This window comes from Saccostrea echinata, unplaced genomic scaffold (assembly GCF_033153115.1).
Source record: "Saccostrea echinata isolate AGI-Se365-2 ecotype Australia unplaced genomic scaffold, CSIRO_AGI_Sech_v1 ptg000001l, whole genome shotgun sequence".
Classification (NCBI taxonomy): Eukaryota; Metazoa; Mollusca; class Bivalvia; order Ostreida; family Ostreidae; genus Saccostrea; species Saccostrea echinata.
In genome coordinates this window covers 21,498,149-21,505,528 of record NW_026889750.1, presented here as the reverse complement: position 1 = coordinate 21,505,528, position 7,380 = coordinate 21,498,149, and the positions used below count along the sequence as shown (strand labels likewise).

The window sequence follows — 7,380 nt, the reverse complement described above, 5'->3', positions numbered from 1 at the left end:
TTTTCTTTTGTTCTTCTTGGTGACTTTTTTTACAATAATCAAAGACATTTACATTTTAGCTCATCTGAGCAGAGGCTCTGTTGAACTTTTTCTGATCAAAGAGTCTCTGGTGTCTGTCCATCTGTCATCCATAAAAATTAAACCCTAAAATAGGAGTATCAAAGTTTGACATGGGAATAGATAGGAAAAAATTGTCCTTTAATGAACATCAAGGTAATGATTTACTCATAATGTATGCAAGCATCCTCAAGAAGTGAAGATTCAAGTTGGTCAAAATCATTTGCCTGACTTATTATTATAATAATATTAAAATATTCCCTATTTGTATTTTTTTTTCATTTTTTTTCTTCAAATAAATCTGAGATCAGATTTTACATATAAATTGGTAAATGCATGTATAAATGTGAAAAAAAACTTTAGAAAACATATAAGCCATGTTAGCCATATTGATAATGAAATATCCTCTTGTTGTGGAATCAGTTTTGGATTAGACATGGCCTTATGGCCCAGGGTGGGGCCACAGTATTAGCTCAGATTTGTTTTTATGAGAATTAAGGGGGATAAGAATGTCTTAGAAATCTGAAGAACACCAAGGTGACTCAAGTGAATGTTGTGGGCCAGGCCTCTTATTTAAATTGCCCACTTCCATTATCCCTGCAGATTTTTAACATCTTATTTGGCATACTTTTTAAGGAGAAAATCATTTTTCTAACATTAATTTCCCTGTGTTTTGTACACACCATAGAGTAATATTTTAGATACATCTGGGCTTTCATATAAAGTGCTATTTTTAGATCAAAAGTGAGTCTCTTTAATTCTATTTTTAACACATTGCCATGTGGTTGGGACTACTTTCATGGCTAACATTTTCTTGTTTAACTAACAAGTATGCATTTAAAGAAATGTACCTATTGTAGTGAGTTTACATTTAAATCAAAGGTTCTTCACAAATAGTTGTAGCCACTTAATTGTTTTAACTATTTCATATTTTTTTGGATTTTTTGGTGCACTACTAAAACCTGTGGCTGCGCAGTCCTGCAGGTGTATTGTGCACTTCATAGCTGCAAACTGCTGCAAGTGTCAATTAAGCTGCATATACCCAGAGATTGTTTTCATTATGAAGATGACATGGACCAGTTTTCAAGTGTAAGCAAGGCTTAATTTTTGAGATTTTAAGGTTTTTATTTTTAGTGAGTCTCACTTGGCTGCACACAAAACCAAACCCTTAATGTAAACAGATAAACATTCTAAAACTGTGACCTAGAATTGTTTTTTCTTGGTCTTGTTTAACCCATGATCCTTTACAGAAAAAAATGGAACATTATCCCCAATTTATCAAGTTACTTATCTAAAATACATATTTAGCGTAGTTTTTCCTGACTTTCGTCAGTTTCAATGTTCCACAATGTATGCTGAAAACAGATGGAAAACGTAAACAAACCTGCACTGCAGTGCATGCCAATTGCCAGCCCGGGAGCTCGAGCAGTTTTCCAAGCAATAACCTCCTTAAATCTACCGGTAGATGAAAAGGTATTAAATCAACTGATCACTGGTTGCATATTTTCGTCAAAAATACCAGAAAATTCGATGAGACCCGCTCAACTTGATTTGAAATGATTGGCTATTCAACCGAATACACAATTTGGGTTACTGTTAAAAGTAAATCGTTCGTTTTGTATTCGAGAAGACTTGAATGAAGAGGATTACACAATACTGAGGTGGAAAACATCGGTATAATATGATAATATATATTTCAGTATTTTAAAGTAAAGTTTGTCAAATGAACGGGACATATTACTGATATTACCTCTTATAAACAAAACCAATAAGCGTATGACTTATTCAGGGCACTTGCAATGTATGGGAACCAGTCTACAAGGCCACAAAATTCCGCCAAGAATAGGGCCTGTAAGTCTCGTTTACTTTCACTTTCGTTTTTAAACTTCCGGGTACCTGAGCGTTCTTGGAGACAATGGATTACTGTTTCGCTTTAAGTTGTAAGCATCGCAGTGGAATTATAAAACTTGTAGTTTGTTTTGATTCCCGATTGTTGCAAAGAAGAGGAGAAAATGGATCGATAGATGCAGGTAAATAGCGTTTAATTGCTTTATTTTTTCATTACATGACGTAAACACAAGCCATTCTGAGCGGACCAAGATTAGCCAACATACTTAAGCATAAAGGGAAAATTAAATCGTTTTAATGCTAAAATAGTCTGTATTCAAAAGGTAAGCTTATCTACAGATTGGTTTCAGAAATTTATTGCATTGATTTAGCTTACAAGGGTCTATTTTGGAGTATTGGACAGGTGTGCATGAGATCGGGAATGCATCGACCATGGGAATACAAAGTTGATTACCACGTCGATAACACATGATCCTTGTAGAGAACACATTCTATTTTTTTATTACTACAATGAATAAAAATGGACAGCTCATTCTGTAGTCTACCTGTCTACATGGTCTATCCAGAAATAAAAATAGTCACACACACTAAAAAAAAAAATCATTTTTTATTCTACAAAAAAGAAGGTATTTTTTTCATGTACACATATTAACTGCCAAGCTTCATGACACCCTTCCCCCCTTTCCAATACTCCTACAATTATGACAGATATATTTTTCTTGAAATAGAATTTTTCTCCATATGTCATTATATATTACAGGGCTGCACAAGGTACTGAAAAAGGGACAGTGCTTTGAGTGAATGTGTTATCCATGTATCTGCAAATGAAGCAGATCCCAGTTATTATACTCGTAATCAGTGTGACAACTTCCAAGAAGGCTCCATCTAAATCAGGTACAGGTCAAAGTTTTGGCTGCACATTTCTTTTACAATATTCAAAACATAATAATTCAGGATCAAGTTCACACAAGCTCACATACCATGGTTACTCTCAGCACCATAATGCTAGTTAAATTTTTCATATACTTTCCTGTTAAATAGTCAAATTTGGTTTAAAAACATTTGTTAACAAGTACTATTACCCTACTGCATGCCAAACATTACATCCCAATGGTTGAAAATGCATGACTAAGGGTAACAGTATATTTAAGGAATAACTGTCTAATTTTTTGGTTTCATGATGTGATCAATCGAGTGGCTTGCGTGATAATTTGCATAAACGCCGAGGGCGTTTATGCATAAAATTATCATGCAAGCCAATCGATTGATCATCGTCATGAAACCAAAAAATATGACAGTTATTCCTTATATATACATGCTCTTGATCCTGCAAATTCACGTGCTTCAAGCCCCGCTTCTGTCTCTATTTGTCCCGCTCCACACGTGATATTTTTTTTCACCATGCCTATGGATGAACCAGTAGATCGATGTAGAAATAAAGTATTTTTACCATTTGAAATTTTATCTCGGACAAAGACATTGGAAATGTAAATATATAGTAACAAAGATTGTTGGCTGTGCAGAATGTTTGCACGTTCGTTTTACCTTGATGTTTTCTTTCAAATGCATTCTAAAACAAGAAAAATATTATTTGTTTAATTTGGGTAATGTGAAATTGTTACCCCTTGAAAACCATTGTTTGCCTCGGTCAGCGATGGTTTTTGAGGAATAACAATTTCATGTTATCCTAATAAACATGTCATATTTTTATGTTATATGTACTTATATTTGTGAATATTTATGACTGCGAAAAACATAAATATTTATAAATTAGTAAAATCAATTTAATACACTATAAATACACAAAAGGACAAATTTGTATATAATTCTCTATGATTTGGTTAATTAGTTTATATAAAGGATGTAAATGGGGCATGACATATCATTGTTAATATTCAAGAAAGTGTTCACTGTTTTTCTTGTAGATGCTCCTTTCCATCTGATGTTTTCCAGGTTTTTGTGAAAAGTTTTCTTAAAAATGGCACCATTCAACTACAAATACTATGCCGGTGGAACTGTGACATCAATCAACTGCTCAGGACACTGCTAACTGCCAGAGAATTTTTTTTTTTTTGTTTCATTTGGGACAAACATTTTACACCTGCAAGTTGGTACTTCATGAAATGCTTGAAGGATGTTACATGTAAAGGCTACTGAAATTCCAAGTCAGATGAAGTGCAAAAGGATTGATACAAAAGTTATAAAATTGTGAAGTTTTCTATTCTAAGTGACGAGTGCGACTGAAGTTTTTAAGGATGCCCCATCTGCAGACAACTCGTTAAGGCAGTGATATAAGTAGCTCCAAATGATGCTTTATTGTTTTCCTCAGATTTATAACCTGGATAGATCTCTGATGCAGTAATGTCTTTTCACTGTCTCAAAGTACTGAAATAAAAATAATTTTGATTAAAATATTTTTTTTTAATTCATAACATTAAATTTTTAAGCTACAGAAATTCAAATTAATTAGCTATTGGTAAATAGAAATCTTTAATTGATGAGCAAGCCTTTGCATTGTCAGATCCTTTTCTGAAAGGGTCACTTACCTTTAACAATGTCAAGACAGGTGAGGCAACTAGCTGGTCTTCATGCTGGAAGTACCATCCAGTGATGTCCAAAGATTGCCAGATGAGCAGACATATACCTATATTTAAGAAAAGATTCTGTAATATGACATAGAATTTTTGCACAGCTTGACACACAACTGATGGTAATTTAGGTGCCTGCAAAATATGTTATAAATCTGGCATTTATTTTTTTATTAAATACAAATCAGAACAAAATTTGTCCTTTTACAGAACAAATTATTTTCATTATAAAGAATATACTGTGTTAATACATAAATACATATAACCTGTATTATTGGGTATTTTCACCCCATTTTAATTTTTAATATATTCACTCTTTCACTCTTGAAAACAATTTTGCCCTTTTAAAATTTGACGAAGCACATTTGTGTTTAAAAGATATATGCTGCCTTCTTTGAATTTGCCCCGCTTTAAATTCACCTACTTGTAATGAGGGCCGAATGAGAAAAATAAAACTTAACTGGGGCGAAGAATTCCAAGAACAAAATACTTGCCTACCTGTTTCACTATGACTCATCCAGCTTTACAATATTCTGTAATACCATTGCTTTCATGTGATACCCCCCAGTGGATTGGTGGTCTCTTTTCCAAATTATATGCATTTTCTAAAAAGAAGAATTTGTCAAGTTATAAAATTTAGTATTACAAGTTATTAAAGACAGTAAAACAATGTAAACAACATTTATATGCAAATGAACCTCATTTAATACAATAGAGTGAATAGAGGAATGAATGCAAAATTGTACTTATGTGTTAAAGACTATATTGTTCTTTGACATTATTGTTAGCCTAATTTTTAAATACAATTTTAGTGTTATAAATGATTCAGATGCATAGAAAAAAAGTTTTGTTTTTTTACACTTTGATGTTTCTTGAGAGATATATCATATACATCGCTGACATGTTGGTTATATGCATATGTGACATTTGTGAATATTGATTAGACCCTCATTGATCAACACCTTAGATGCACAAGTACCCTTTTGCCCGAGCCAAATGCATCAGGTTATAACATATTCAGGTGTAACAACATTACACCAATACTGTGTAATGAACCTTGATTTCTCAGTAGAAAACCACTATGCTACTGTGCTTTTTTATTTTAAAAAATACAAGTTATAAAAAAAAACAAGTACAAACAAGTACACAAAACTGCATGGTTTCATAGATTTCTTTCTTCTCAGCATAGATCTATACTAATTACAACTACATCACCCTCACAAGAAATGACAATTCATTCAAGTTATGGGGGTCCAATATTTGTCAGTGTCATGTTAATTAAGAAAAAAAAGCATCTACTGGATCAAGAAAAAGTGTCCAAATCATAAAGGACTTCAAAAATCTTACATCTCCCAACAAAAAAAGTCCAGAAATGCTTGAATACAGTATAGATAAATGATGGGTGAATGTGTAAAAACCTGTGGGAGAAAAGTTAAGCACCACTGGACAAATCACTTATAAATGATTGACAACTTGTATTGAATATATTGAATACCCTTTTGACAATTGGAAACTCAGCATTAATAATATTCCATACTTGATTGAGTTGTCACCTGACGTACCTATAATTCGTTACTATTTTTGATATATGCTTTATGTGTATTATCAGAGTAAACGTAAGTCCAAGAACTTATTTTGTTACATTATTTCATACCTGTATTTGATTTGCCTTTTGAGGATACAGATTAATCAAATCGATGTACATGTAGTCTTCGGTGCTGCAGTTCTCTTGTACTTTAGCTATAAAATGAATCTTAATGTATACAATTGTGTAAGATGAAAGAATATTTCAAACACTGAAACAGACCGAAACCTTAACAGACTGAAACTTTAACCAAAATCTCCTCTATAACATGCTCTCTAAACTGAAGAATATGGTCATATTGTTGCAGTCATGTGAATTTTGTTCAATGATAAATACAGAGAGAATTGGCAGAATATATAAAGAAAATCTATCCTTGGGAAATATGTTCTTTCAAACATTGAATGCTTAAGACTAGACTCACTGGCACGCAACAGCTAAAATTCTGTCGATAAATGAAGGGTATTCTGAACAAATTATTTACCGAAACAAAGGTGATGCAGTCACAAGATGACGTTCGTACCCATCGGGCACTTACACTATTCCTCTTTTATCAGATGGTATTAACATCATTGTTCTCGAATTCAAGAAAAATCTGTTAATAAATTAATTGGAATGATGATTACAAAACTATTCCATCCAGGTATGATACAAGACACTTCGATTTTCCCCAAGAATACACAAGAAACAGGTGACATTCTCCGACTTGTTTACCTGTACTTCGATCGAAATTCTCCTCCTGGATGCTCGCATCCAAGCTTTTATGACACTCAATTCATCCATCGTACGTCGGAGAACCCTTCGGCTTTGTACAACTGCTTAATCTTTCCTTGTACGCTTTGTGTAAACCATAAACATGTGTAACCCAATACATCTCCATGAGTGAGGTACCCGGAAGTTAATATTATCGAAAAATCTCGCGAGTCACGTGACGAGACTTACAGACCCTATAAACAAAGAAATTGCGGGATGTTGTTTACGTGTGTCACTCGACACTGACTGCAAGGTAATGAAAATGTGCTTAATTGTTGTGTATAACTGTTTTCTGTCTTTCAAGATATTGAACAACAGTCGTTTAACATTTCAGACGTAACATCTGGGGGGGGGGGGGGGGGGGGAGGGGTCACCTCTTAATTTATTGCATCTACTACCACTGTGTATAGTGTCAAGATATAATAAATTAAAATGAAAAAAATCATTAATTTTTTTTTTTATATAGATTTAGGACAGCTAAATAAAGGGGCGACTTTTTTTTGTTTGATGCGGGGGGGGGGGTGTTAAAAATATATTAACCTCAAAAATGTT

At 33.3% G+C, this 7,380-nt stretch overlaps 1 long non-coding RNA gene across 1 annotated transcript; it reads right to left on the bottom strand.

Moving 5' to 3' along the window:
- Positions 1-5,015: 5,015 nt before the first annotated feature.
- LOC133198697 (uncharacterized) lies at positions 5,016-6,973 on the bottom strand. The gene is made up of 3 exons (XR_009722568.1): positions 6,790-6,973; positions 6,148-6,233; positions 5,016-5,098 (listed from the first exon to the last, which is right to left on the bottom strand). It is a non-coding gene; the product is annotated as an uncharacterized LOC133198697 (long non-coding RNA).
- Positions 6,974-7,380: the final 407 nt, after the last annotated feature.